The sequence below is a fragment of the Pungitius pungitius genome, chromosome 5, assembly GCF_949316345.1.
Source record: "Pungitius pungitius chromosome 5, fPunPun2.1, whole genome shotgun sequence".
NCBI lineage: Eukaryota > Metazoa > Chordata > Actinopteri > Perciformes > Gasterosteidae > Pungitius > Pungitius pungitius.
Genome location: NC_084904.1, coordinates 8,352,871 through 8,378,998, shown reverse-complemented (window position 1 = coordinate 8,378,998; position 26,128 = coordinate 8,352,871). Strand labels below are relative to the sequence as shown.

The 26,128-nt window shown below is 38.0% G+C and overlaps 45 non-coding genes across 45 annotated transcripts; all 45 read right to left on the bottom strand.

Annotated features, from left to right (window-relative positions):
* Window positions 1-152: 152 nt before the first annotated feature.
* Window positions 153-235, bottom strand: trnal-aag (transfer RNA leucine (anticodon AAG)). The gene has a single exon. It is a non-coding gene; the product is annotated as a tRNA-Leu (tRNA).
* Window positions 236-693: 458 nt separating this feature from the next.
* Window positions 694-776, bottom strand: trnal-aag (transfer RNA leucine (anticodon AAG)). Its single transcript has one exon. It is a non-coding gene; the product is annotated as a tRNA-Leu (tRNA).
* Window positions 777-1,231: 455 nt separating this feature from the next.
* Window positions 1,232-1,314, bottom strand: trnal-aag (transfer RNA leucine (anticodon AAG)). The gene has a single exon. It is a non-coding gene; the product is annotated as a tRNA-Leu (tRNA).
* A 991-nt stretch (window positions 1,315-2,305) lies between these two features.
* Window positions 2,306-2,388, bottom strand: trnal-aag (transfer RNA leucine (anticodon AAG)). The gene has a single exon. It is a non-coding gene; the product is annotated as a tRNA-Leu (tRNA).
* A 458-nt stretch (window positions 2,389-2,846) lies between these two features.
* On the bottom strand, window positions 2,847-2,929 carry trnal-aag (transfer RNA leucine (anticodon AAG)). The gene has a single exon. It is a non-coding gene; the product is annotated as a tRNA-Leu (tRNA).
* A 455-nt stretch (window positions 2,930-3,384) lies between these two features.
* On the bottom strand, window positions 3,385-3,467 carry trnal-aag (transfer RNA leucine (anticodon AAG)). Its single transcript has one exon. It is a non-coding gene; the product is annotated as a tRNA-Leu (tRNA).
* Window positions 3,468-3,922: 455 nt separating this feature from the next.
* Window positions 3,923-4,005, bottom strand: trnal-aag (transfer RNA leucine (anticodon AAG)). The gene has a single exon. It is a non-coding gene; the product is annotated as a tRNA-Leu (tRNA).
* Window positions 4,006-4,996: 991 nt separating this feature from the next.
* On the bottom strand, window positions 4,997-5,079 carry trnal-aag (transfer RNA leucine (anticodon AAG)). Its single transcript has one exon. It is a non-coding gene; the product is annotated as a tRNA-Leu (tRNA).
* Window positions 5,080-5,537: 458 nt separating this feature from the next.
* Window positions 5,538-5,620, bottom strand: trnal-aag (transfer RNA leucine (anticodon AAG)). Its single transcript has one exon. It is a non-coding gene; the product is annotated as a tRNA-Leu (tRNA).
* Window positions 5,621-6,075: 455 nt separating this feature from the next.
* trnal-aag (transfer RNA leucine (anticodon AAG)) lies at window positions 6,076-6,158 on the bottom strand. Its single transcript has one exon. It is a non-coding gene; the product is annotated as a tRNA-Leu (tRNA).
* A 458-nt stretch (window positions 6,159-6,616) lies between these two features.
* Window positions 6,617-6,699, bottom strand: trnal-aag (transfer RNA leucine (anticodon AAG)). The gene has a single exon. It is a non-coding gene; the product is annotated as a tRNA-Leu (tRNA).
* A 455-nt stretch (window positions 6,700-7,154) lies between these two features.
* On the bottom strand, window positions 7,155-7,237 carry trnal-aag (transfer RNA leucine (anticodon AAG)). The gene has a single exon. It is a non-coding gene; the product is annotated as a tRNA-Leu (tRNA).
* A 455-nt stretch (window positions 7,238-7,692) lies between these two features.
* trnal-aag (transfer RNA leucine (anticodon AAG)) lies at window positions 7,693-7,775 on the bottom strand. Its single transcript has one exon. It is a non-coding gene; the product is annotated as a tRNA-Leu (tRNA).
* Window positions 7,776-8,234: 459 nt separating this feature from the next.
* Window positions 8,235-8,317, bottom strand: trnal-aag (transfer RNA leucine (anticodon AAG)). Its single transcript has one exon. It is a non-coding gene; the product is annotated as a tRNA-Leu (tRNA).
* Window positions 8,318-8,771: 454 nt separating this feature from the next.
* Window positions 8,772-8,854, bottom strand: trnal-aag (transfer RNA leucine (anticodon AAG)). Its single transcript has one exon. It is a non-coding gene; the product is annotated as a tRNA-Leu (tRNA).
* Window positions 8,855-9,309: 455 nt separating this feature from the next.
* trnal-aag (transfer RNA leucine (anticodon AAG)) lies at window positions 9,310-9,392 on the bottom strand. The gene has a single exon. It is a non-coding gene; the product is annotated as a tRNA-Leu (tRNA).
* Window positions 9,393-9,845: 453 nt separating this feature from the next.
* trnal-aag (transfer RNA leucine (anticodon AAG)) lies at window positions 9,846-9,928 on the bottom strand. Its single transcript has one exon. It is a non-coding gene; the product is annotated as a tRNA-Leu (tRNA).
* A 455-nt stretch (window positions 9,929-10,383) lies between these two features.
* Window positions 10,384-10,466, bottom strand: trnal-aag (transfer RNA leucine (anticodon AAG)). The gene has a single exon. It is a non-coding gene; the product is annotated as a tRNA-Leu (tRNA).
* A 455-nt stretch (window positions 10,467-10,921) lies between these two features.
* On the bottom strand, window positions 10,922-11,004 carry trnal-aag (transfer RNA leucine (anticodon AAG)). The gene has a single exon. It is a non-coding gene; the product is annotated as a tRNA-Leu (tRNA).
* A 458-nt stretch (window positions 11,005-11,462) lies between these two features.
* trnal-aag (transfer RNA leucine (anticodon AAG)) lies at window positions 11,463-11,545 on the bottom strand. Its single transcript has one exon. It is a non-coding gene; the product is annotated as a tRNA-Leu (tRNA).
* A 455-nt stretch (window positions 11,546-12,000) lies between these two features.
* trnal-aag (transfer RNA leucine (anticodon AAG)) lies at window positions 12,001-12,083 on the bottom strand. The gene has a single exon. It is a non-coding gene; the product is annotated as a tRNA-Leu (tRNA).
* Window positions 12,084-12,541: 458 nt separating this feature from the next.
* Window positions 12,542-12,624, bottom strand: trnal-aag (transfer RNA leucine (anticodon AAG)). The gene has a single exon. It is a non-coding gene; the product is annotated as a tRNA-Leu (tRNA).
* Window positions 12,625-13,078: 454 nt separating this feature from the next.
* On the bottom strand, window positions 13,079-13,161 carry trnal-aag (transfer RNA leucine (anticodon AAG)). Its single transcript has one exon. It is a non-coding gene; the product is annotated as a tRNA-Leu (tRNA).
* A 455-nt stretch (window positions 13,162-13,616) lies between these two features.
* On the bottom strand, window positions 13,617-13,699 carry trnal-aag (transfer RNA leucine (anticodon AAG)). Its single transcript has one exon. It is a non-coding gene; the product is annotated as a tRNA-Leu (tRNA).
* A 453-nt stretch (window positions 13,700-14,152) lies between these two features.
* trnal-aag (transfer RNA leucine (anticodon AAG)) lies at window positions 14,153-14,235 on the bottom strand. The gene has a single exon. It is a non-coding gene; the product is annotated as a tRNA-Leu (tRNA).
* Window positions 14,236-14,690: 455 nt separating this feature from the next.
* On the bottom strand, window positions 14,691-14,773 carry trnal-aag (transfer RNA leucine (anticodon AAG)). The gene has a single exon. It is a non-coding gene; the product is annotated as a tRNA-Leu (tRNA).
* Window positions 14,774-15,769: 996 nt separating this feature from the next.
* trnal-aag (transfer RNA leucine (anticodon AAG)) lies at window positions 15,770-15,852 on the bottom strand. Its single transcript has one exon. It is a non-coding gene; the product is annotated as a tRNA-Leu (tRNA).
* Window positions 15,853-16,307: 455 nt separating this feature from the next.
* On the bottom strand, window positions 16,308-16,390 carry trnal-aag (transfer RNA leucine (anticodon AAG)). Its single transcript has one exon. It is a non-coding gene; the product is annotated as a tRNA-Leu (tRNA).
* A 458-nt stretch (window positions 16,391-16,848) lies between these two features.
* trnal-aag (transfer RNA leucine (anticodon AAG)) lies at window positions 16,849-16,931 on the bottom strand. Its single transcript has one exon. It is a non-coding gene; the product is annotated as a tRNA-Leu (tRNA).
* A 455-nt stretch (window positions 16,932-17,386) lies between these two features.
* On the bottom strand, window positions 17,387-17,469 carry trnal-aag (transfer RNA leucine (anticodon AAG)). The gene has a single exon. It is a non-coding gene; the product is annotated as a tRNA-Leu (tRNA).
* Window positions 17,470-17,924: 455 nt separating this feature from the next.
* On the bottom strand, window positions 17,925-18,007 carry trnal-aag (transfer RNA leucine (anticodon AAG)). The gene has a single exon. It is a non-coding gene; the product is annotated as a tRNA-Leu (tRNA).
* Window positions 18,008-18,466: 459 nt separating this feature from the next.
* trnal-aag (transfer RNA leucine (anticodon AAG)) lies at window positions 18,467-18,549 on the bottom strand. Its single transcript has one exon. It is a non-coding gene; the product is annotated as a tRNA-Leu (tRNA).
* A 455-nt stretch (window positions 18,550-19,004) lies between these two features.
* trnal-aag (transfer RNA leucine (anticodon AAG)) lies at window positions 19,005-19,087 on the bottom strand. The gene has a single exon. It is a non-coding gene; the product is annotated as a tRNA-Leu (tRNA).
* A 455-nt stretch (window positions 19,088-19,542) lies between these two features.
* On the bottom strand, window positions 19,543-19,625 carry trnal-aag (transfer RNA leucine (anticodon AAG)). The gene has a single exon. It is a non-coding gene; the product is annotated as a tRNA-Leu (tRNA).
* Window positions 19,626-20,078: 453 nt separating this feature from the next.
* On the bottom strand, window positions 20,079-20,161 carry trnal-aag (transfer RNA leucine (anticodon AAG)). Its single transcript has one exon. It is a non-coding gene; the product is annotated as a tRNA-Leu (tRNA).
* Window positions 20,162-20,616: 455 nt separating this feature from the next.
* On the bottom strand, window positions 20,617-20,699 carry trnal-aag (transfer RNA leucine (anticodon AAG)). The gene has a single exon. It is a non-coding gene; the product is annotated as a tRNA-Leu (tRNA).
* A 455-nt stretch (window positions 20,700-21,154) lies between these two features.
* Window positions 21,155-21,237, bottom strand: trnal-aag (transfer RNA leucine (anticodon AAG)). The gene has a single exon. It is a non-coding gene; the product is annotated as a tRNA-Leu (tRNA).
* A 453-nt stretch (window positions 21,238-21,690) lies between these two features.
* On the bottom strand, window positions 21,691-21,773 carry trnal-aag (transfer RNA leucine (anticodon AAG)). The gene has a single exon. It is a non-coding gene; the product is annotated as a tRNA-Leu (tRNA).
* A 455-nt stretch (window positions 21,774-22,228) lies between these two features.
* Window positions 22,229-22,311, bottom strand: trnal-aag (transfer RNA leucine (anticodon AAG)). The gene has a single exon. It is a non-coding gene; the product is annotated as a tRNA-Leu (tRNA).
* A 996-nt stretch (window positions 22,312-23,307) lies between these two features.
* On the bottom strand, window positions 23,308-23,390 carry trnal-aag (transfer RNA leucine (anticodon AAG)). The gene has a single exon. It is a non-coding gene; the product is annotated as a tRNA-Leu (tRNA).
* Window positions 23,391-23,845: 455 nt separating this feature from the next.
* On the bottom strand, window positions 23,846-23,928 carry trnal-aag (transfer RNA leucine (anticodon AAG)). Its single transcript has one exon. It is a non-coding gene; the product is annotated as a tRNA-Leu (tRNA).
* A 458-nt stretch (window positions 23,929-24,386) lies between these two features.
* On the bottom strand, window positions 24,387-24,469 carry trnal-aag (transfer RNA leucine (anticodon AAG)). Its single transcript has one exon. It is a non-coding gene; the product is annotated as a tRNA-Leu (tRNA).
* Window positions 24,470-24,924: 455 nt separating this feature from the next.
* Window positions 24,925-25,007, bottom strand: trnal-aag (transfer RNA leucine (anticodon AAG)). Its single transcript has one exon. It is a non-coding gene; the product is annotated as a tRNA-Leu (tRNA).
* A 455-nt stretch (window positions 25,008-25,462) lies between these two features.
* trnal-aag (transfer RNA leucine (anticodon AAG)) lies at window positions 25,463-25,545 on the bottom strand. The gene has a single exon. It is a non-coding gene; the product is annotated as a tRNA-Leu (tRNA).
* Window positions 25,546-26,004: 459 nt separating this feature from the next.
* trnal-aag (transfer RNA leucine (anticodon AAG)) lies at window positions 26,005-26,087 on the bottom strand. Its single transcript has one exon. It is a non-coding gene; the product is annotated as a tRNA-Leu (tRNA).
* Between the last annotated feature and the right edge of the window lie 41 nt (window positions 26,088-26,128).

Here is a 26,128-nt window from a genome sequence, read left to right as displayed (position 1 = left end):
AAAGTGGTTTGTATTTTATGGTATGTCGAGAGCATTTAAATGCATTAATTTCTTTGTGATTACAACTTCTGTAACTTAACATAAAATCCATCTCTGATCTTCGTTTCCAAATACCTTTCAACAAACATATCCAACGAAGAAGCGAGACCATTTGTCAGAAGTGGGATTTGAACCCACGCCTCCAGGGGAGACTGCGACCTTAACGCAGCGCCTTAGACCACTCGGCCATCCTGACTTAAAATCGATGTAAGGCATTGAAATTATAATAAATACCAGGATGTCCTTTATTGACTATGTTGGTGAATTCCGCATCTTTTGTACAACACAGCATGAAATATCAGATGTGATATAGTGCCGTGCTGGAGCGTCATTTCTTGAGGCACTGTGTGTAGCATTGACATAAGTGCATTTTTAAGGTAGATTACTTTGTTACATTATGGCCTGTTTTCAAGGTTTACCTTCCAACCTCATGTTTTGGACTTACAAAACCTAAACACTTCTGGCAGCAATACGTTTCCAAAGTTGAAAAATTAAGTCAAAAGTGGTTTGTATTTTATGGTATGTCGAGAGCATTTAAATGCATTAATTTCTTTGTGATTACAACATCTGTAACTTAACATAAAATCCATCTCTGATCTTCGTTTCCAAATACCTTTCAACAAACAACATATCCAACGAAGAAGCGAGACCATTTGTCAGAAGTGGGATTTGAACCCACGCCTCCAGGGAAGACTGCGACCTTAACGCAGCGCCTTAGACCACTCGGCCATCCTGACTTGAAAATGATGTAAGGCATTGAAATTATAATAAATACCAGGATGTCCTTTATTGACTATGTTGTTGAATTCCTTATCTTTTGTACAACACAGCATGAAATATCAGATGTGATATAGTGCCGTGCTGGAGCGTCATTTCTTGAGGCACTGTGTGTAGCATTGACATAAGTGCATTTTTAAGGTAGATTACTTTGTTACATTATGGCCTTTTTTTAAGGTTTACCTTCCAACGTCATTTTTTGGACTTACAAAACCTAAACACTTCTGGCAGCAATACGTTTCCAAAGTTGAAAAATTAAGTCAAAAGTGGTTTGTATTTTATGGTATGTCGAGAGCATTTAAATGCATTAATTTCTTTGTGATTACAACTTCTGTAACTTAACATAAAATCCATCTCTGATCTTCGTTTCCAAATACCTTTCAACAAACATATCCAACGAAGAAGCGAGACCATTTGTCAGAAGTGGGATTTGAACCCACGCCTCCAGGGGAGACTGCGACCTTAACGCAGCGCCTTAGACCACTCGGCCATCCTGACTTGAAAATGATGTAAGGCATAGAAATTATAATAAATACCAGGATGTCCTTTATTGACTATGTTGTTGAATTCCGCATCTTTTGTACAACACAGCATGAAATATCAGATGTGATATAGTGCCGTGCTGGAGCGTCATTTCTTGAGGCACTGTGTGTAGCATTGACATAAGTGCATTTTTAAGGTAGATTACTTTGTTACATTATGGCCTGTTTTCAAGGTTTACCTTCCAACCTCATGTTTTGGACTTACAAAACCTAAACACTTCTGGCAGCAATACGTTTCCAAAGTTGAAAAATTAAGTCAAAAGTGGTTTGTATTTTATGGTATGTCGAGAGCATTTAAATGCATTAATTTCTTTGTGATTACAACATCTGTAACTTAACATAAAATCCATCTCTGATCTTCGTTTCCAAATACCTTTCAACAAACATATCCAACGAAGAAGCGAGACCATTTGTCAGAAGTCGGATTTGAACCCACGCCTCCAGGGGAGACTGCGACCTTAACGCAGCGCCTTAGACCACTCGGCCATCCTCACTTGAAAATGATGTAAGGCATTGAAATTATAATAAATACCAGGATGTCCTTTATTAACTGTTGGTGAATTCCTTATCTTTTCTACAACACAGCATGAAATATCAGATGTGATATAGTGCCGTGCTGGAGCGTCATTTCTTGAGGCACTGTGTGTAGCATTGACATAAGTGCATTTTTAAGGTAGATTACTTTGTTACATTATGGCCTGTTTTCAAGGTTTACCTTCCAACCTCATGTTTTGGACTTACAAAACCTAAACACTTCTGGCAGCAATACGTTTCCAAAGTTGAAAAATTAAGTCAAAAGTGGTTTGTATTTTATGGTATGTCGAGAGCATTTAAATGCATTAATTTCTTTGTGATTACAACTTCTGTAACTTAACATAAAATCCATCTCTGATCTTCGTTTCCAAATACCTTTCAACAAACATATCCAACGAAGAAGCGAGACCATTTGTCAGAAGTGGGATTTGAACCCACGCCTCCAGGGGAGACTGCGACCTTAACGCAGCGCCTTAGACCACTCGGCCATCCTGACTTAAAATCGATGTAAGGCATTGAAATTATAATAAATACCAGGATGTCCTTTATTGACTATGTTGGTGAATTCCGCATCTTTTGTACAACACAGCATGAAATATCAGATGTGATATAGTGCCGTGCTGGAGCGTCATTTCTTGAGGCACTGTGTGTAGCATTGACATAAGTGCATTTTTAAGGTAGATTACTTTGTTACATTATGGCCTGTTTTCAAGGTTTACCTTCCAACCTCATGTTTTGGACTTACAAAACCTAAACACTTCTGGCAGCAATACGTTTCCAAAGTTGAAAAATTAAGTCAAAAGTGGTTTGTATTTTATGGTATGTCGAGAGCATTTAAATGCATTAATTTCTTTGTGATTACAACATCTGTAACTTAACATAAAATCCATCTCTGATCTTCGTTTCCAAATACCTTTCAACAAACAACATATCCAACGAAGAAGCGAGACCATTTGTCAGAAGTGGGATTTGAACCCACGCCTCCAGGGAAGACTGCGACCTTAACGCAGCGCCTTAGACCACTCGGCCATCCTGACTTGAAAATGATGTAAGGCATTGAAATTATAATAAATACCAGGATGTCCTTTATTGACTATGTTGTTGAATTCCTTATCTTTTGTACAACACAGCATGAAATATCAGATGTGATATAGTGCCGTGCTGGAGCGTCATTTCTTGAGGCACTGTGTGTAGCATTGACATAAGTGCATTTTTAAGGTAGATTACTTTGTTACATTATGGCCTTTTTTTAAGGTTTACCTTCCAACGTCATTTTTTGGACTTACAAAACCTAAACACTTCTGGCAGCAATACGTTTCCAAAGTTGAAAAATTAAGTCAAAAGTGGTTTGTATTTTATGGTATGTCGAGAGCATTTAAATGCATTAATTTCTTTGTGATTACAACTTCTGTAACTTAACATAAAATCCATCTCTGATCTTCGTTTCCAAATACCTTTCAACAAACATATCCAACGAAGAAGCGAGACCATTTGTCAGAAGTGGGATTTGAACCCACGCCTCCAGGGGAGACTGCGACCTTAACGCAGCGCCTTAGACCACTCGGCCATCCTGACTTAAAATCGATGTAAGGCATTGAAATTATAATAAATACCAGGATGTCCTTTATTGACTATGTTGGTGAATTCCGCATATTTTGTACAACACAGCATGAAATATCAGATGTGATATAGTGCCGTGCTGGAGCGTCATTTCTTGAGGCACTGTGTGTAGCATTGACATAAGTGCATTTTTAAGGTAGATTACTTTGTTACATTATGGCCTGTTTTCAAGGTTTACCTTCCCACCTCATGTTTTGGACTTACAAAACCTAAACACTTCTGGCAGCAATACGTTTCCAAAGTTGAAAAATTAAGTCAAAAGTGGTTTGTATTTTATGGTATGTCGAGAGAATTTAAATGCATTAATTTCTTTGTGATTACAACATCTGTAACTTAACATAAAATCCATCTCTGATCTTCGTTTCCAAATACCTTTCAACAAACATATCCAACGAAGAAGCGAGACCATTTGTCAGAAGTGGGATTTGAACCCACGCCTCCAGGGGAGACTGCGACCTTAACGCAGCGCCTTAGACCACTCGGCCATCCTGACTTGAAAATGATGTAAGGCATAGAAATTATAATAAATACCAGGATGTCCTTTATTGACTATGTTGTTGAATTCCGCATCTTTTGTACAACACAGCATGAAATATCAGATGTGATATAGTGCCGTGCTGGAGCGTCATTTCTTGAGGCACTGTGTGTAGCATTGACATAAGTGCATTTTTAAGGTAGATTACTTTGTTACATTATGGCCTGTTTTCAAGGTTTACCTTCCAACCTCATGTTTTGGACTTACAAAACCTAAACACTTCTGGCAGCAATACGTTTCCAAAGTTGAAAAATTAAGTCAAAAGTGGTTTGTATTTTATGGTATGTCGAGAGCATTTAAATGCATTAATTTCTTTGTGATTACAACATCTGTAACTTAACATAAAATCCATCTCTGATCTTCGTTTCCAAATACCTTTCAACAAACATATCCAACGAAGAAGCGAGACCATTTGTCAGAAGTCGGATTTGAACCCACGCCTCCAGGGGAGACTGCGACCTTAACGCAGCGCCTTAGACCACTCGGCCATCCTCACTTGAAAATGATGTAAGGCATTGAAATTATAATAAATACCAGGATGTCCTTTATTGACTGTTGGTGAATTCCTTATCTTTTCTACAACACAGCATGAAATATCAGATGTGATATAGTGCCGTGCTGGAGCGTCATTTCTTGAGGCACTGTGTGTAGCATTGACATAAGTGCATTTTTAAGGTAGATTACTTTGTTACATTATGGCCTGTTTTCAAGGTTTACCTTCCAACCTCATGTTTTGGACTTACAAAACCTAAACACTTCTGGCAGCAATACGTTTCCAAAGTTGAAAAATTAAGTCAAAAGTGGTTTGTATTTTATGGTATGTCGAGAGCATTTAAATGCATTAATTTCTTTGTGATTACAACTTCTGTAACTTAACATAAAATCCATCTCTGATCTTCGTTTCCAAATACCTTTCAACAAACATATCCAACGAAGAAGCGAGACCATTTGTCAGAAGTGGGATTTGAACCCACGCCTCCAGGGGAGACTGCGACCTTAACGCAGCGCCTTAGACCACTCGGCCATCCTGACTTAAAATCGATGTAAGGCATTGAAATTATAATAAATACCAGGATGTCCTTTATTGACTATGTTGGTGAATTCCGCATCTTTTGTACAACACAGCATGAAATATCAGATGTGATATAGTGCCGTGCTGGAGCGTCATTTCTTGAGGCACTGTGTGTAGCATTGACATAAGTGCATTTTTAAGGTAGATTACTTTGTTACATTATGGCCTGTTTTCAAGGTTTACCTTCCAACCTCATGTTTTGGACTTACAAAACCTAAACACTTCTGGCAGCAATACGTTTCCAAAGTTGAAAAATTAAGTCAAAAGTGGTTTGTATTTTATGGTATGTCGAGAGCATTTAAATGCATTAATTTCTTTGTGATTACAACATCTGTAACTTAACATAAAATCCATCTCTGATCTTCGTTTCCAAATACCTTTCAACAAACAACATATCCAACGAAGAAGCGAGACCATTTGTCAGAAGTGGGATTTGAACCCACGCCTCCAGGGAAGACTGCAACCTTAACGCAGCGCCTTAGACCACTCGGCCATCCTGACTTGAAAATGATGTAAGGCATTGAAATTATAATAAATACCAGGATGTCCTTTATTGACTATGTTGTTGAATTCCTTATCTTTTGTACAACACAGCATGAAATATCAGATGTGATATAGTGCCGTGCTGGAGCGTCATTTCTTGAGGCACTGTGTGTAGCATTGACATAAGTGCATTTTTAAGGTAGATTACTTTGTTACATTATGGCCTTTTTTTAAGGTTTACCTTCCAACGTCATTTTTTGGACTTACAAAACCTAAACACTTCTGGCAGCAATACGTTTCCAAAGTTGAAAAATTAAGTCAAAAGTGGTTTGTATTTTATGGTATGTCGAGAGCATTTAAATGCATTAATTTCTTTGTGATTACAACTTCTGTAACTTAACATAAAATCCATCTCTGATCTTCGTTTCCAAATACCTTTCAACAAACATATCCAACGAAGAAGCGAGACCATTTGTCAGAAGTGGGATTTGAACCCACGCCTCCAGGGGAGACTGCGACCTTAACGCAGCGCCTTAGACCACTCGGCCATCCTGACTTAAAATCGATGTAAGGCATTGAAATTATAATAAATACCAGGATGTCCTTTATTGACTATGTTGGTGAATTCCGCATATTTTGTACAACACAGCATGAAATATCAGATGTGATATAGTGCCGTGCTGGAGCGTCATTTCTTGAGGCACTGTGTGTAGCATTGACATAAGTGCATTTTTAAGGTAGATTACTTTGTTACATTATGGCCTGTTTTCAAGGTTTACCTTCCCACCTCATGTTTTGGACTTACAAAACCTAAACACTTCTGGCAGCAATACGTTTCCAAAGTTGAAAAATTAAGTCAAAAGTGGTTTGTATTTTATGGTATGTCGAGAGCATTTAAATGCATTAATTTCTTTGTGATTACAACATCTGTAACTTAACATAAAATCCATCTCTGATCTTCGTTTCCAAATACCTTTCAACAAACAACATATCCAACGAAGAAGCGAGACCATTTGTCAGAAGTGGGATTTGAACCCACGCCTCCAGGGAAGACTGCGACCTTAACGCAGCGCCTTAGACCACTCGGCCATCCTGACTTGAAAATGATGTAAGGCATTGAAATTATAATAAATACCAGGATGTCCTTTATTGACTATGTTGTTGAATTCCTTATCTTTTGTACAACACAGCATGAAATATCAGATGTGATATAGTGCCGTGCTGGAGCGTCATTTCTTGAGGCACTGTGTGTAGCATTGACATAAGTGCATTTTTAAGGTAGATTACTTTGTTACATTATGGCCTTTTTTTAAGGTTTACCTTCCAACGTCATTTTTTGGACTTACAAAACCTAAACACTTCTGGCAGCAATACGTTTCCAAAGTTGAAAAATTAAGTCAAAAGTGGTTTGTATTTTATGGTATGTCGAGAGCATTTAAATGCATTAATTTCTTTGTGATTACAACTTCTGTAACTTAACATAAAATCCATCTCTGATCTTCGTTTCCAAATACCTTTCAACAAACATATCCAACGAAGAAGCGAGACCATTTGTCAGAAGTGGGATTTGAACCCACGCCTCCAGGGGAGACTGCGACCTTAACGCAGCGCCTTAGACCACTCGGCCATCCTGACTTGAAAATGATGTAAGGCATAGAAATTATAATAAATACCAGGATGTCCTTTATTGACTATGTTGTTGAATTCCGCATCTTTTGTACAACACAGCATGAAATATCAGATGTGATATAGTGCCGTGCTGGAGCGTCATTTCTTGAGGCACTGTGTGTAGCATTGACATAAGTGCATTTTTAAGGTAGATTACTTTGTTACATTATGGCCTGTTTTCAAGGTTTACCTTCCAACGTCATTTTTTGGACTTACAAAACCTAAACACTTCTGGCAGCAATACGTTTCCAAAGTTGAAAAATTAAGTCAAAAGTGGTTTGTATTTTATGGTATGTCGAGAGCATTTAAATGCATTAATTTCTTTGTGATTACAACTTCTGTAACTTAACATAAAATCCATCTCTGATCTTCGTTTCCAAATACCTTTCAACAAACATATCCAACGAAGAAGCGAGACCATTTGTCAGAAGTGGGATTTGAACCCACGCCTCCAGGGGAGACTGCGACCTTAACGGAGCGCCTTAAACCACTCGGCCATCCTGACTTAAAATCGATGTAAGGCATTGAAATTATAATAAATACCAGGATGTCCTTTATTGACTATGTTGGTGAATTCCGCATCTTTTGTACAACACAGCATGAAATATCAGATGTGATATAGTGCCGTGCTGGAGCGTCATTTCTTGAGGCACTGTGTGTAGCATTGACATAAGTGCATTTTTAAAGGTAGATTACTTTGTTACATTATGGCCTGTTTTCAAGGTTTACCTTCCAACCTCATGTTTTGGACTTACAAAACCTAAACACTTCTGGCAGCAATACGTTTCCAAAGTTGAAAAATTAAGTCAAAAGTGGTTTGTATTTTATGGTATGTCGAGAGCATTTAAATGCATTAATTTCTTTGTGATTACAACATCTGTAACTTAACATAAAATCCATCTCTGATCTTCGTTTCCAAATACCTTTCAACAAACAACATATCCAACGAAGAAGCGAGACCATTTGTCAGAAGTGGGATTTGAACCCACGCCTCCAGGGAAGACTGCGACCTTAACGCAGCGCCTTAGACTACTCGGCCATCCTGACTTGAAAATGATGTAAGGCATTGAAATTATAATAAATACCAGGATGTCCTTTATTGACTATGTTGTTGAATTCCTTATCTTTTGTACAACACAGCATGAAATATCAGATGTGATATAGTGCCGTGCTGGAGCGTCATTTCTTGAGGCACTGTGTGTAGCATTGACATAAGTGCATTTTAAGGTAGATTACTTTGTTACATTATGGCCTGTTTTCAAGGTTTACCTTCCAACCTCATGTTTTGGACTTACAAAACCTAAACACTTCTGGCAGCAATACGTTTCCAAAGTTGAAAAATTAAGTCAAAAGTGGTTTGTATTTTATGGTATGTCGAGAGCATTTAAATGCATTAATTTCTTTGTGATTACAACTTCTGTAACTTAACATAAAATCCATCTCTGATCTTCGTTTCCAAATACCTTTCAACAAACATATCCAACGAAGAAGCGAGACCATTTGTCAGAAGTGGGATTTGAACCCACGCCTCCAGGGGAGACTGCGACCTTAACGCAGCGCCTTAGACCACTCGGCCATCCTGACTTGAAAATGATGTAAGGCATAGAAATTATAATAAATACCAGGATGTCCTTTATTGACTATGTTGTTGAATTCCGCATCTTTTGTACAACACAGCATGAAATATCAGATGTGATATAGTGCCGTGCTGGAGCGTCATTTCTTGAGGCACTGTGTGTAGCATTGACATAAGTGCATTTTTAAGGTAGATTACTTTGTTACATTATGGCCTGTTTTCAAGGTTTACCTTCCAACCTCATGTTTTGGACTTACAAAACCTAAACACTTCTGGCAGCAATACGTTTCCAAAGTTGAAAAATTAAGTCAAAAGTGGTTTGTATTTTATGGTATGTCGAGAGCATTTAAATGCATTAATTTCTTTGTGATTACGACATCTGTAACTTAACATAAAATCCATCTCTGATCTTCGTTTCCAAATACCTTTCAACAAACATATCCAATGAAGAAGGGAGACCATTTGTCAGAAGTGGGATTTGAACCCACGCCTCCAGGGGAGACTGCGACCTTAACGCAGCGCCTTAGACCACTCGGCCATCCTCACTTGAAAATGATGTAAGGCATTGAAATTATAATAAATACCAGGATGTCCTTTATTGACTGTTGGTGAATTCCTTATCTTTTCTACAACACAGCATGAAATATCAGATGTGATATAGTGCCGTGCTGGAGCGTCATTTCTTGAGGCACTGTGTGTAGCATTGACATAAGTGCATTTTTAAGGTAGATTACTTTGTTACATTATGGCCTTTTTTCAAGGTTTACCTTCCAACGTCATTTTTTGGACTTACAAAACCTAAACACTTCTGGCAGCAATACGTTTCCAAAGTTGAAAAATTAAGTCAAAAGTGGTTTGTATTTTATGGTATGTCGAGAGCATTTAAATGCATTAATTTCTTTGTGATTACAACTTCTGTAACTTAACATAAAATCCATCTCTGATCTTCGTTTCCAAATACCTTTCAACAAACATATCCAACGAAGAAGCGAGACCATTTGTCAGAAGTGGGATTTGAACCCACGCCTCCAGGGGAGACTGCGACCTTAACGCAGCGCCTTAGACCACTCGGCCATCCTGACTTGAAAATGATGTAAGGCATAGAAATTATAATAAATACCAGGATGTCCTTTATTGACTATGTTGTTGAATTCCGCATCTTTTGTACAACACAGCATGAAAAATCAGATGTGATATAGTGCCGTGCTGGAGCGTCATTTCTTGAGGCACTGTGTGTAGCATTGACATAAGTGCATTTTTAAGGTAGATTACTTTGTTACATTATGGCCTGTTTTCAAGGTTTACCTTCCAACCTCATGTTTTGGACTTACAAAACCTAAACACTTCTGGCAGCAATACGTTTCCAAAGTTGAAAAATTAAGTCAAAAGTGGTTTGTATTTTATGGTATGTCGAGAGCATTTAAATGCATTAATTTCTTTGTGATTACAACATCTGTAACTTAACATAAAATCCATCTCTGATCTTCGTTTCCAAATACCTTTCAACAAACATATCCAACGAAGAAGCGAGACCATTTGTCAGAAGTGGGATTTGAACCCACGCCTCCAGGGGAGACTGCGACCTTAACGCAGCGCCTTAGACCACTCGGCCATCCTGACTTGAAAATGATGTAAGGCATAGAAATTATAATAAATACCAGGATGTCCTTTATTGACTATGTTGTTGAATTCCGCATCTTTTGTACAACACAGCATGAAATATCAGATGTGATATAGTGCCGTGCTGGAGCGTCATTTCTTGAGGCACTGTGTGTAGCATTGACATAAGTGCATTTTTAAGGTAGATTACTTTGTTACATTATGGCCTGTTTTCAAGGTTTACCTTCCAACCTCATGTTTTGGACTTACAAAACCTAAACACTTCTGGCAGCAATACGTTTCCAAAGTTGAAAAATTAAGTCAAAAGTGGTTTGTATTTTATGGTATGTCGAGAGCATTTAAATGCATTAATTTCTTTGTGATTACAACATCTGTAACTTAACATAAAATCCATCTCTGATCTTCGTTTCCAAATACCTTTCAACAAACATATCCAACGAAGAAGCGAGACCATTTGTCAGAAGTCGGATTTGAACCCACGCCTCCAGGGGAGACTGCGACCTTAACGCAGCGCCTTAGACCACTCGGCCATCCTGACTTAAAATCGATGTAAGGCATTGAAATTATAATAAATACCAGGATGTCCTTTATTGACTATGTTGGTGAATTCCGCATCTTTTGTACAACACAGCATGAAATATCAGATGTGATATAGTGCCGTGCTGGAGCGTCATTTCTTGAGGCACTGTGTGTAGCATTGACATAAGTGCATTTTTAAGGTAGATTACTTTGTTACATTATGGCCTGTTTTCAAGGTTTACCTTCCAACCTCATGTTTTGGACTTACAAAACCTAAACACTTCTGGCAGCAATACGTTTCCAAAGTTGAAAAATTAAGTCAAAAGTGGTTTGTATTTTATGGTATGTCGAGAGCATTTAAATGCATTAATTTCTTTGTGATTACAACATCTGTAACTTAACATAAAATCCATCTCTGATCTTCGTTTCCAAATACCTTTCAACAAACAACATATCCAACGAAGAAGCGAGACCATTTGTCAGAAGTGGGATTTGAACCCACGCCTCCAGGGAAGACTGCGACCTTAACGCAGCGCCTTAGACCACTCGGCCATCCTGACTTGAAAATGATGTAAGGCATTGAAATTATAATAAATACCAGGATGTCCTTTATTGACTATGTTGTTGAATTCCTTATCTTTTGTACAACACAGCATGAAATATCAGATGTGATATAGTGCCGTGCTGGAGCGTCATTTCTTGAGGCACTGTGTGTAGCATTGACATAAGTGCATTTTTAAGGTAGATTACTTTGTTACATTATGGCCTTTTTTTAAGGTTTACCTTCCAACGTCATTTTTTGGACTTACAAAACCTAAACACTTCTGGCAGCAATACGTTTCCAAAGTTGAAAAATTAAGTCAAAAGTGGTTTGTATTTTATGGTATGTCGAGAGCATTTAAATGCATTAATTTCTTTGTGATTACAACTTCTGTAACTTAACATAAAATCCATCTCTGATCTTCGTTTCCAAATACCTTTCAACAAACATATCCAACGAAGAAGCGAGACCATTTGTCAGAAGTGGGATTTGAACCCACGCCTCCAGGGGAGACTGCGACCTTAACGCAGCGCCTTAGACCACTCGGCCATCCTGACTTAAAATCGATGTAAGGCATTGAAATTATAATAAATACCAGGATGTCCTTTATTGACTATGTTGGTGAATTCCGCATATTTTGTACAACACAGCATGAAATATCAGATGTGATATAGTGCCGTGCTGGAGCGTCATTTCTTGAGGCACTGTGTGTAGCATTGACATAAGTGCATTTTTAAGGTAGATTACTTTGTTACATTATGGCCTGTTTTCAAGGTTTACCTTCCCACCTCATGTTTTGGACTTACAAAACCTAAACACTTCTGGCAGCAATACGTTTCCAAAGTTGAAAAATTAAGTCAAAAGTGGTTTGTATTTTATGGTATGTCGAGAGCATTTAAATGCATTAATTTCTTTGTGATTACAACATCTGTAACTTAACATAAAATCCATCTCTGATCTTCGTTTCCAAATACCTTTCAACAAACAACATATCCAACGAAGAAGCGAGACCATTTGTCAGAAGTGGGATTTGAACCCACGCCTCCAGGGAAGACTGCGACCTTAACGCAGCGCCTTAGACTACTCGGCCATCCTGACTTGAAAATGATGTAAGGCATTGAAATTATAATAAATACCAGGATGTCCTTTATTGACTATGTTGTTGAATTCCTTATCTTTTGTACAACACAGCATGAAATATCAGATGTGATATAGTGCCGTGCTGGAGCGTCATTTCTTGAGGCACTGTGTGTAGCATTGACATAAGTGCATTTTAAGGTAGATTACTTTGTTACATTATGGCCTGTTTTCAAGGTTTACCTTCCAACCTCATGTTTTGGACTTACAAAACCTAAACACTTCTGGCAGCAATACGTTTCCAAAGTTGAAAAATTAAGTCAAAAGTGGTTTGTATTTTATGGTATGTCGAGAGCATTTAAATGCATTAATTTCTTTGTGATTACAACTTCTGTAACTTAACATAAAATCCATCTCTGATCTTCGTTTCCAAATACCTTTCAACAAACATATCCAACGAAGAAGCGAGACCATTTGTCAGAAGTGGGATTTGAACCCACGCCTCCAGGGGAGACTGCGACCTTAACGCAGCGCCTTAGACCACTCGGCCATCCTGACTTGAAAATGATGTAAGGCATAGAAATTATAATAAATACCAGGATGTCCTTTATTGACTATGTTGTTGAATTCCGCATCTTTTGTACAACACAGCATGAAATATCAGATGTGATATAGTGCCGTGCTGGAGCGTCATTTCTTGAGGCACTGTGTGTAGCATTGACATAAGTGCATTTTTAAGGTAGATTACTTTGTTACATTATGGCCTGTTTTCAAGGTTTACCTTCCAACCTCATGTTTTGGACTTACAAAACCTAAACACTTCTGGCAGCAATACGTTTCCAAAGTTGAAAAATTAAGTCAAAAGTGGTTTGTATTTTATGGTATGTCGAGAGCATTTAAATGCATTAATTTCTTTGTGATTACGACATCTGTAACTTAACATAAAATCCATCTCTGATCTTCGTTTCCAAATACCTTTCAACAAACATATCCAATGAAGAAGGGAGACCATTTGTCAGAAGTGGGATTTGAACCCACGCCTCCAGGGGAGACTGCGACCTTAACGCAGCGCCTTAGACCACTCGGCCATCCTCACTTGAAAATGATGTAAGGCATTGAAATTATAATAAATACCAGGATGTCCTTTATTGACTGTTGGTGAATTCCTTATCTTTTCTACAACACAGCATGAAATATCAGATGTGATATAGTGCCGTGCTGGAGCGTCATTTCTTGAGGCACTGTGTGTAGCATTGACATAAGTGCATTTTTAAGGTAGATTACTTTGTTACATTATGGCCTTTTTTCAAGGTTTACCTTCCAACGTCATTTTTTGGACTTACAAAACCTAAACACTTCTGGCAGCAATACGTTTCCAAAGTTGAAAAATTAAGTCAAAAGTGGTTTGTATTTTATGGTATGTCGAGAGCATTTAAATGCATTAATTTCTTTGTGATTACAACTTCTGTAACTTAACATAAAATCCATCTCTGATCTTCGTTTCCAAATACCTTTCAACAAACATATCCAACGAAGAAGCGAGACCATTTGTCAGAAGTGGGATTTGAACCCACGCCTCCAGGGGAGACTGCGACCTTAACGCAGCGCCTTAGACCACTCGGCCATCCTGACTTGAAAATGATGTAAGGCATAGAAATTATAATAAATACCAGGATGTCCTTTATTGACTATGTTGTTGAATTCCGCATCTTTTGTACAACACAGCATGAAAAATCAGATGTGATATAGTGCCGTGCTGGAGCGTCATTTCTTGAGGCACTGTGTGTAGCATTGACATAAGTGCATTTTTAAGGTAGATTACTTTGTTACATTATGGCCTGTTTTCAAGGTTTACCTTCCAACCTCATGTTTTGGACTTACAAAACCTAAACACTTCTGGCAGCAATACGTTTCCAAAGTTGAAAAATTAAGTCAAAAGTGGTTTGTATTTTATGGTATGTCGAGAGCATTTAAATGCATTAATTTCTTTGTGATTACAACATCTGTAACTTAACATAAAATCCATCTCTGATCTTCGTTTCCAAATACCTTTCAACAAACATATCCAACGAAGAAGCGAGACCATTTGTCAGAAGTGGGATTTGAACCCACGCCTCCAGGGGAGACTGCGACCTTAACGCAGCGCCTTAGACCACTCGGCCATCCTGACTTGAAAATGATGTAAGGCATAGAAATTATAATAAATACCAGGATGTCCTTTATTGACTATGTTGTTGAATTCCGCATCTTTTGTACAACACAGCATGAAATATCAGATGTGATATAGTGCCGTGCTGGAGCGTCATTTCTTGAGGCACTGTGTGTAGCATTGACATAAGTGCATTTTTAAGGTAGATTACTTTGTTACATTATGGCCTGTTTTCAAGGTTTACCTTCCAACCTCATGTTTTGGACTTACAAAACCTAAACACTTCTGGCAGCAATACGTTTCCAAAGTTGAAAAATTAAGTCAAAAGTGGTTTGTATTTTATGGTATGTCGAGAGCATTTAAATGCATTAATTTCTTTGTGATTACAACATCTGTAACTTAACATAAAATCCATCTCTGATCTTCGTTTCCAAATACCTTTCAACAAACATATCCAACGAAGAAGCGAGACCATTTGTCAGAAGTCGGATTTGAACCCACGCCTCCAGGGGAGACTGCGACCTTAACGCAGCGCCTTAGACCACTCGGCCATCCTGACTTAAAATCGATGTAAGGCATTGAAATTATAATAAATACCAGGATGTCCTTTATTGACTATGTTGGTGAATTCCGCATCTTTTGTACAACACAGCATGAAATATCAGATGTGATATAGTGCCGTGCTGGAGCGTCATTTCTTGAGGCACTGTGTGTAGCATTGACATAAGTGCATTTTTAAGGTAGATTACTTTGTTACATTATGGCCTGTTTTCAAGGTTTACCTTCCAACCTCATGTTTTGGACTTACAAAACCTAAACACTTCTGGCAGCAATACGTTTCCAAAGTTGAAAAATTAAGTCAAAAGTGGTTTGTATTTTATGGTATGTCGAGAGCATTTAAATGCATTAATTTCTTTGTGATTACAACATCTGTAACTTAACATAAAATCCATCTCTGATCTTCGTTTCCAAATACCTTTCAACAAACAACATATCCAACGAAGAAGCGAGACCATTTGTCAGAAGTGGGATTTGAACCCACGCCTCCAGGGAAGACTGCGACCTTAACGCAGCGCCTTAGACCACTCGGCCATCCTGACTTGAAAATGATGTAAGGCATTGAAATTATAATAAATACCAGGATGTCCTTTATTGACTATGTTGTTGAATTCCTTATCTTTTGTACAACACAGCATGAAATATCAGATGTGATATAGTGCCGTGCTGGAGCGTCATTTCTTGAGGCACTGTGTGTAGCATTGACATAAGTGCATTTTTAAGGTAGATTACTTTGTTACATTATGGCCTTTTTTTAAGGTTTACCTTCCAACGTCATTTTTTGGACTTACAAAACCTAAACACTTCTGGCAGCAATACGTTTCCAAAGTTGAAAAATTAAGTCAAAAGTGGTTTGTATTTTATGGTATGTCGAGAGCATTTAAATGCATTAATTTCTTTGTGATTACAACTTCTGTAACTTAACATAAAATCCATCTCTGATCTTCGTTTCCAAATACCTTTCAACAAACATATCCAACGAAGAAGCGAGACCATTTGTCAGAAGTGGGATTTGAACCCACGCCTCCAGGGGAGACTGCGACCTTAACGCAGCGCCTTAGACCACTCGGCCATCCTGACTTAAAATCGATGTAAGGCATTGAAATTATAATAAATACCAGGATGTCCTTTATTGACTATGTTGGTGAATTCCGCATATTTTGTACAACACAGCATGAAATATCAGATGTGATATAGTGCCGTGCTGGAGCGTCATTTCTTGAGGCACTGTGTGTAGCATTGACATAAGTGCATTTTTAAGGTAGATTACTTTGTTACATTATGGCCTGTTTTCAAGGTTTACCTTCCCACCTCATGTTTTGGACTTACAAAACCTAAACACTTCTGGCAGCAATACGTTTCCAAAGTTGAAAAATTAAGTCAAAAGTGGTTTGTATTTTATGGTATGTCGAGAGCATTTAAATGCATTAATTTCTTTGTGATTACAACATCTGTAACTTAACATAAAATCCATCTCTGATCTTCGTTTCCAAATACCTTTCAACAAACAACATATCCAACGAAGAAGCGAGACCATTTGTCAGAAGTGGGATTTGAACCCACGCCTCCAGGGAAGACTGCGACCTTAACGCAGCGCCTTAGACCACTCGGCCATCCTGACTTGAAAATGATGTAAGGCATTGAAATTATAATAAATACCAGGATGTCCTTTATTGACTATGTTGTTGAATTCCTTATCTTTTGTACAACACAGCATGAAATATCAGATGTGATATAGTGCCGTGCTGGAGCGTCATTTCTTGAGGCACTGTGTGTAGCATTGACATAAGTGCATTTTTAAGGTAGATTACTTTGTTACATTATGGCCTTTTTTTAAGGTTTACCTTCCAACGTCATTTTTTGGACTTACAAAACCTAAACACTTCTGGCAGCAATACGTTTCCAAAGTTGAAAAATTAAGTCAAAAGTGGTTTGTATTTTATGGTATGTCGAGAGCATTTAAATGCATTAATTTCTTTGTGATTACAACTTCTGTAACTTAACATAAAATCCATCTCTGATCTTCGTTTCCAAATACCTTTCAACAAACATATCCAACGAAGAAGCGAGACCATTTGTCAGAAGTGGGATTTGAACCCACGCCTCCAGGGGAGACTGCGACCTTAACGCAGCGCCTTAGACCACTCGGCCATCCTGACTTGAAAATGATGTAAGGCATAGAAATTATAATAAATACCAGGATGTCCTTTATTGACTATGTTGTTGAATTCCGCATCTTTTGTACAACACAGCATGAAATATCAGATGTGATATAGTGCCGTGCTGGAGCGTCATTTCTTGAGGCACTGTGTGTAGCATTGACATAAGTGCATTTTTAAGGTAGATTACTTTGTTACATTATGGCCTGTTTTCAAGGTTTACCTTCCAACGTCATTTTTTGGACTTACAAAACCTAAACACTTCTGGCAGCAATACGTTTCCAAAGTTGAAAAATTAAGTCAAAAGTGGTTTGTATTTTATGGTATGTCGAGAGCATTTAAATGCATTAATTTCTTTGTGATTACAACTTCTGTAACTTAACATAAAATCCATCTCTGATCTTCGTTTCCAAATACCTTTCAACAAACATATCCAACGAAGAAGCGAGACCATTTGTCAGAAGTGGGATTTGAACCCACGCCTCCAGGGGAGACTGCGACCTTAACGGAGCGCCTTAAACCACTCGGCCATCCTGACTTAAAATCGATGTAAGGCATTGAAATTATAATAAATACCAGGATGTCCTTTATTGACTATGTTGGTGAATTCCGCATCTTTTGTACAACACAGCATGAAATATCAGATGTGATATAGTGCCGTGCTGGAGCGTCATTTCTTGAGGCACTGTGTGTAGCATTGACATAAGTGCATTTTTAAAGGTAGATTACTTTGTTACATTATGGCCTGTTTTCAAGGTTTACCTTCCAACCTCATGTTTTGGACTTACAAAACCTAAACACTTCTGGCAGCAATACGTTTCCAAAGTTGAAAAATTAAGTCAAAAGTGGTTTGTATTTTATGGTATGTCGAGAGCATTTAAATGCATTAATTTCTTTGTGATTACAACATCTGTAACTTAACATAAAATCCATCTCTGATCTTCGTTTCCAAATACCTTTCAACAAACAACATATCCAACGAAGAAGCGAGACCATTTGTCAGAAGTGGGATTTGAACCCACGCCTCCAGGGAAGACTGCGACCTTAACGCAGCGCCTTAGACCACTCGGCCATCCTGACTTGAAAATGATGTAAGGCATTGAAATTATAATAAATACCAGGATGTCCTTTATTGACTATGTTGTTGAATTCCTTATCTTTTGTACAACACAGCATGAAATATCAGATGTGATATAGTGCCGTGCTGGAGCGTCATTTCTTGAGGCACTGTGTGTAGCATTGACATAAGTGCATTTTTAAGGTAGATTACTTTGTTACATTATGGCCTGTTTTCAAGGTTTACCTTCCAACCTCATGTTTTGGACTTACAAAACCTAAACACTTCTGGCAGCAATACGTTTCCAAAGTTGAAAAATTAAGTCAAAAGTGGTTTGTATTTTATGGTATGTTGAGAGCATTTAAATGCATTAATTTCTTTGTGATTACAACTTCTGTAACTTAACATAAAATCCATCTCTGATCTTCGTTTCCAAATACCTTTCAACAAACATATCCAACGAAGAAGCGAGACCATTTGTCAGAAGTGGGATTTGAACCCACGCCTCCAGGGGAGACTGCGACCTTAACGCAGCGCCTTAGACCACTCGGCCATCCTGACTTGAAAATGATGTAAGGCATAGAAATTATAATAAATACCAGGATGTCCTTTATTGACTATGTTGTTGAATTCCGCATCTTTTGTACAACACAGCATGAAATATCAGATGTGATATAGTGCCGTGCTGGAGCGTCATTTCTTGAGGCACTGTGTGTAGCATTGACATAAGTGCATTTTTAAGGTAGATTACTTTGTTACATTATGGCCTGTTTTCAAGGTTTACCTTCCAACCTCATGTTTTGGACTTACAAAACCTAAACACTTCTGGCAGCAATACGTTTCCAAAGTTGAAAAATTAAGTCAAAAGTGGTTTGTATTTTATGGTATGTCGAGAGCATTTAAATGCATTAATTTCTTTGTGATTACGACATCTGTAACTTAACATAAAATCCATCTCTGATCTTCGTTTCCAAATACCTTTCAACAAACATATCCAATGAAGAAGCGAGACCATTTGTCAGAAGTGGGATTTGAACCCACGCCTCCAGGGGAGACTGCGACCTTAACGCAGCGCCTTAGACCACTCGGCCATCCTCACTTGAAAATGATGTAAGGCATTGAAATTATAATAAATACCAGGATGTCCTTTATTGACTGTTGGTGAATTCCTTATCTTTTCTACAACACAGCATGAAATATCAGATGTGATATAGTGCCGTGCTGGAGCGTCATTTCTTGAGGCACTGTGTGTAGCATTGACATAAGTGCATTTTTAAGGTAGATTACTTTGTTACATTATGGCCTTTTTTCGAGGTTTACCTTCCAACGTCATTTTTTGGACTTACAAAACCTAAACACTTCTGGCAGCAATACGTTTCCAAAGTTGAAAAATTAAGTCAAAAGTGGTTTGTATTTTATGGTATGTCGAGAGCATTTAAATGCATTAATTTCTTTGTGATTACAACTTCTGTAACTTAACATAAAATCCATCTCTGATCTTCGTTTCCAAATACCTTTCAACAAACATATCCAACGAAGAAGCGAGACCATTTGTCAGAAGTGGGATTTGAACCCACGCCTCCAGGGGAGACTGCGACCTTAACGCAGCGCCTTAGACCACTCGGCCATCCTGACTTGAAAATGATGTAAGGCATAGAAATTATAATAAATACCAGGATGTCCTTTATTGACTATGTTGTTGAATTCCTTATCTTTTGTACAACACAGCATGAAATATCAGATGTGATATAGTGCCGTGCTGGAGCGTCATTTCTTGAGGCACTGTGTGTAGCATTGACATAAGTGCATTTTTAAGGTAGATTACTTTGTTACATTATGGCCTGTTTTCAAGGTTTACCTTCCAACCTCATGTTTTGGACTTACAAAACCTAAACACTTCTGGCAGCAATACGTTTCCAAAGTTGAAAAATTAAGTCAAAAGTGGTTTGTATTTTATGGTATGTCGAGAGCATTTAAATGCATTAATTTCTTTGTGATTACAACTTCTGTAACTTAACATAAAATCCATCTCTGATCTTCGTTTCCAAATACCTTTCAACAAACATATCCAACGAAGAAGCGAGACCATTTGTCAGAAGTGGGATTTGAACCCACGCCTCCAGGGGAGACTGCGACCTTAACGCAGCGCCTTAGACCACTCGGCCATCCTGACTTGAAAATGATGTAAGGCATAGAAATTATAATAAATACCAGGATGTCCTTTATTGACTATGTTGTTGAATTCCGCATCTTTTGTACAACACAGCATGAAATATCAGATGTGATATAGTGCCGTGCTGGAGCGTCATTTCTTGAGGCACTGTGTGTAGCATTGACATAAGTGCATTTTTAAGGTAGATTACTTTGTTACATTATGGCCTGTTTTCAAGGTTTACCTTCCAACCTCATGTTTTGGACTTACAAAACCTAAACACTTCTGGCAGCAATACGTTTCCAAAGTTGAAAAATTAAGTCAAAAGTGGTTTGTATTTTATGGTATGTCGAGAGCATTTAAATGCATTAATTTCTTTGTGATTACGACATCTGTAACTTAACATAAAATCCATCTCTGATCTTCGTTTCCAAATACCTTTCAACAAACATATCCAATGAAGAAGGGAGACCATTTGTCAGAAGTGGGATTTGAACCCACGCCTCCAGGGGAGACTGCGACCTTAACGCAGCGCCTTAGACCACTCGGCCATCCTCACTTGAAAATGATGTAAGGCATTGAAATTATAATAAATACCAGGATGTCCTTTATTGACTGTTGGTGAATTCCTTATCTTTTCTACAACACAGCATGAAATATCAGATGTGATATAGTGCCGTGCTGGAGCGTCATTTCTTGAGGCACTGTGTGTAGCATTGACATAAGTGCATTTTTAAGGTAGATTACTTTGTTACATTATGGCCTTTTTTCAAGGTTTACCTTCCAACGTCATTTTTTGGACTTACAAAACCTAAACACTTCTGGCAGCAATACGTTTCCAAAGTTGAAAAATTAAGTCAAAAGTGGTTTGTATTTTATGGTATGTCGAGAGCATTTAAATGCATTAATTTCTTTGTGATTACAACTTCTGTAACTTAACATAAAATCCATCTCTGATCTTCGTTTCCAAATACCTTTCAACAAACATATCCAACGAAGAAGCGAGACCATTTGTCAGAAGTGGGATTTGAACCCACGCCTCCAGGGGAGACTGCGACCTTAACGCAGCGCCTTAGACCACTCGGCCATCCTGACTTGAAAATGATGTAAGGCATAGAAATTATAATAAATACCAGGATGTCCTTTATTGACTATGTTGTTGAATTCCGCATCTTTTGTACAACACAGCATGAAATATCAGATGTGATATAGTGCCGTGCTGGAGCGTCATTTCTTGAGGCACTGTGTGTAGCATTGACATAAGTGCATTTTTAAGGTAGATTACTTTGTTACATTATGGCCTGTTTTCAAGGTTTACCTTCCAACCTCATGTTTTGGACTTACAAAACCTAAACACTTCTGGCAGCAATACGTTTCCAAAGTTGAAAAATTAAGTCAAAAGTGGTTTGTATTTTATGGTATGTCGAGAGCATTTAAATGCATTAATTTCTTTGTGATTACAACATCTGTAACTTAACATAAAATCCATCTCTGATCTTCGTTTCCAAATACCTTTCAACAAACATATCCAACGAAGAAGCGAGACCATTTGTCAGAAGTGGGATTTGAACCCACGCCTCCAGGGGAGACTGCGACCTTAACGCAGCGCCTTAGACCACTCGGCCATCCTGACTTGAAAATGATGTAAGGCATAGAAATTATAATAAATACCAGGATGTCCTTTATTGACTATGTTGTTGAATTCCGCATCTTTTGTACAACACAGCATGAAATATCAGATGTGATATAGTGCCGTGCTGGAGCGTCATTTCTTGAGGCACTGTGTGTAGCATTGACATAAGTGCATTTTTAAGGTAGATTACTTTGTTACATTATGGCCTGTTTTCAAGGTTTACCTTCCAACCTCATGTTTTGGACTTACAAAACCTAAACACTTCTGGCAGCAATACGTTTCCAAAGTTGAAAAATTAAGTCAAAAGTGGTTTGTATTTTATGGTATGTCGAGAGCATTTAAATGCATTAATTTCTTTGTGATTACAACATCTGTAACTTAACATAAAATCCATCTCTGATCTTCGTTTCCAAATACCTTTCAACAAACATATCCAACGAAGAAGCGAGACCATTTGTCAGAAGTCGGATTTGAACCCACGCCTCCAGGGGAGACTGCGACCTTAACGCAGCGCCTTAGACCACTCGGCCATCCTGACTTAAAATCGATGTAAGGCATTGAAATTATAATAAATACCAGGATGTCCTTTATTGACTATGTTGGTGAATTCCGCATCTTTTGTACAACACAGCATGAAATATCAGATGTGATATAGTGCCGTGCTGGAGCGTCATTTCTTGAGGCACTGTGTGTAGCATTGACATAAGTGCATTTTTAAGGTAGATTACTTTGTTACATTATGGCCTGTTTTCAAGGTTTACCTTCCAACCTCATGTTTTGGACTTACAAAACCTAAACACTTCTGGCAGCAATACGTTTCCAAAGTTGAAAAATTAAGTCAAAAGTGGTTTGTATTTTATGGTATGTCGAGAGCATTTAAATGCATTAATTTCTTTGTGATTACAACATCTGTAACTTAACATAAAATCCATCTCTGATCTTCGTTTCCAAATACCTTTCAACAAACAACATATCCAACGAAGAAGCGAGACCATTTGTCAGAAGTGGGATTTGAACCCACGCCTCCAGGGAAGACTGCGACCTTAACGCAGCGCCTTAGACCACTCGGCCATCCTGACTTGAAAATGATGTAAGGCATTGAAATTATAATAAATACCAGGATGTCCTTTATTGACTATGTTGTTGAATTCCTTATCTTTTGTACAACACAGCATGAAATATCAGATGTGATATAGTGCCGTGCTGGAGCGTCATTTCTTGAGGCACTGTGTGTAGCATTGACATAAGTGCATTTTTAAGGTAGATTACTTTGTTACATTATGGCCTTTTTTTAAGGTTTACCTTCCAACGTCATTTTTTGGACTTACAAAACCTAAACACTTCTGGCAGCAATACGTTTCCAAAGTTGAAAAATTAAGTCAAAAGTGGTTTGTATTTTATGGTATGTCGAGAGCATTTAAATGCATTAATTTCTTTGTGATTACAACTTCTGTAACTTAACATAAAATCCATCTCTGATCTTCGTTTCCAAATACCTTTCAACAAACATATCCAACGAAGAAGCGAGACCATTTGTCAGAAGTGGGATTTGAACCCACGCCTCCAGGGGAGACTGCGACCTTAACGCAGCGCCTTAGACCACTCGGCCATCCTGACTTAAAATCGATGTAAGGCATTGAAATTATAATAAATACCAGGATGTCCTTTATTGACTATGTTGGTGAATTCCGCATATTTTGTACAACACAGCATGAAATATCAGATGTGATATAGTGCCGTGCTGGAGCGTCATTTCTTGAGGCACTGTGTGTAGCATTGACATAAGTGCATTTTTAAGGTAGATTACTTTGTTACATTATGGCCTGTTTTCAAGGTTTACCTTCCCACCTCATGTTTTGGACTTACAAAACCTAAACACTTCTGGCAGCAATACGTTTCCAAAGTTGAAAAATTAAGTCAAAAGTGGTTTGTATTTTATGGTATGTCGAGAGCATTTAAATGCATTAATTTCTTTGTGATTACAACATCTGTAACTTAACATAAAATCCATCTCTGATCTTCGTTTCCAAATACCTTTCAACAAACAACATATCCAACGAAGAAGCGAGACCATTTGTCAGAAGTGGGATTTGAACCCACGCCTCCAGGGAAGACTGCGACCTTAACGCAGCGCCTTAGACCACTCGGCCATCCTGACTTGAAAATGATGTAAGGCATTGAAATTATAATAAATACCAGGATGTCCTTTATTGACTATGTTGTTGAATTCCTTATCTTTTGTACAACACAGCATGAAATATCAGATGTGATATAGTGCCGTGCTGGAGCGTCATTTCTTGAGGCACTGTGTGTAGCATTGACATAAGTGCATTTTTAAGGTAGATTACTTTGTTACATTATGGCCTTTTTTTAAGGTTTACCTTCCAACGTCATTTTTTGGACTTACAAAACCTAAACACTTCTGGCAGCAATACGTTTCCAAAGTTGAAAAATTAAGTCAAAAGTGGTTTGTATTTTATGGTATGTCGAGAGCATTTAAATGCATTAATTTCTTTGTGATTACAACTTCTGTAACTTAACATAAAATCCATCTCTGATCTTCGTTTCCAAATACCTTTCAACAAACATATCCAACGAAGAAGCGAGACCATTTGTCAGAAGTGGGATTTGAACCCACGCCTCCAGGGGAGACTGCGACCTTAACGCAGCGCCTTAGACCACTCGGCCATCCTGACTTGAAAATGATGTAAGGCATAGAAATTATAATAAATACCAGGATGTCCTTTATTGACTATGTTGTTGAATTCCGCATCTTTTGTACAACACAGCATGAAATATCAGATGTGATATAGTGCCGTGCTGGAGCGTCATTTCTTGAGGCACTGTGTGTAGCATTGACATAAGTGCATTTTTAAGGTAGATTACTTTGTTACATTATGGCCTGTTTTCAAGGTTTACCTTCCAACGTCATTTTTTGGACTTACAAAACCTAAACACTTCTGGCAGCAATACGTTTCCAAAGTTGAAAAATTAAGTCAAAAGTGGTTTGTATTTTATGGTATGTCGAGAGCATTTAAATGCATTAATTTCTTTGTGATTACAACTTCTGTAACTTAACATAAAATCCATCTCTGATCTTCGTTTCCAAATACCTTTCAACAAACATATCCAACGAAGAAGCGAGACCATTTGTCAGAAGTGGGATTTGAACCCACGCCTCCAGGGGAGACTGCGACCTTAACGGAGCGCCTTAAACCACTCGGCCATCCTGACTTAAAATCGATGTAAGGCATTGAAATTATAATAAATACCAGGATGTCCTTTATTGACTATGTTGGTGAATTCCGCATCTTTTGTACAACACAGCATGAAATATCAGATGTGATATAGTGCCGTGCTGGAGCGTCATTTCTTGAGGCACTGTGTGTAGCATTGACATAAGTGCATTTTTAAAGGTAGATTACTTTGTTACATTATGGCCTGTTTTCAAGGTTTACCTTCCAACCTCATGTTTTGGACTTACAAAACCTAAACACTTCTGGCAGCAATACGTTTCCAAAGTTGAAAAATTAAGTCAAAAGTGGTTTGTATTTTATGGTATGTCGAGAGCATTTAAATGCATTAATTTCTTTGTGATTACAACATCTGTAACTTAACATAAAATCCATCTCTGATCTTCGTTTCCAAATACCTTTCAACAAACAACATATCCAACGAAGAAGCGAGACCATTTGTCAGAAGTGGGATTTGAACCCACGCCTCCAGGGAAGACTGCGACCTTAACGCAGCGCCTTAGACCACTCGGCCATCCTGACTTGAAAATGATGTAAGGCATTGAAATTATAATAAATACCAG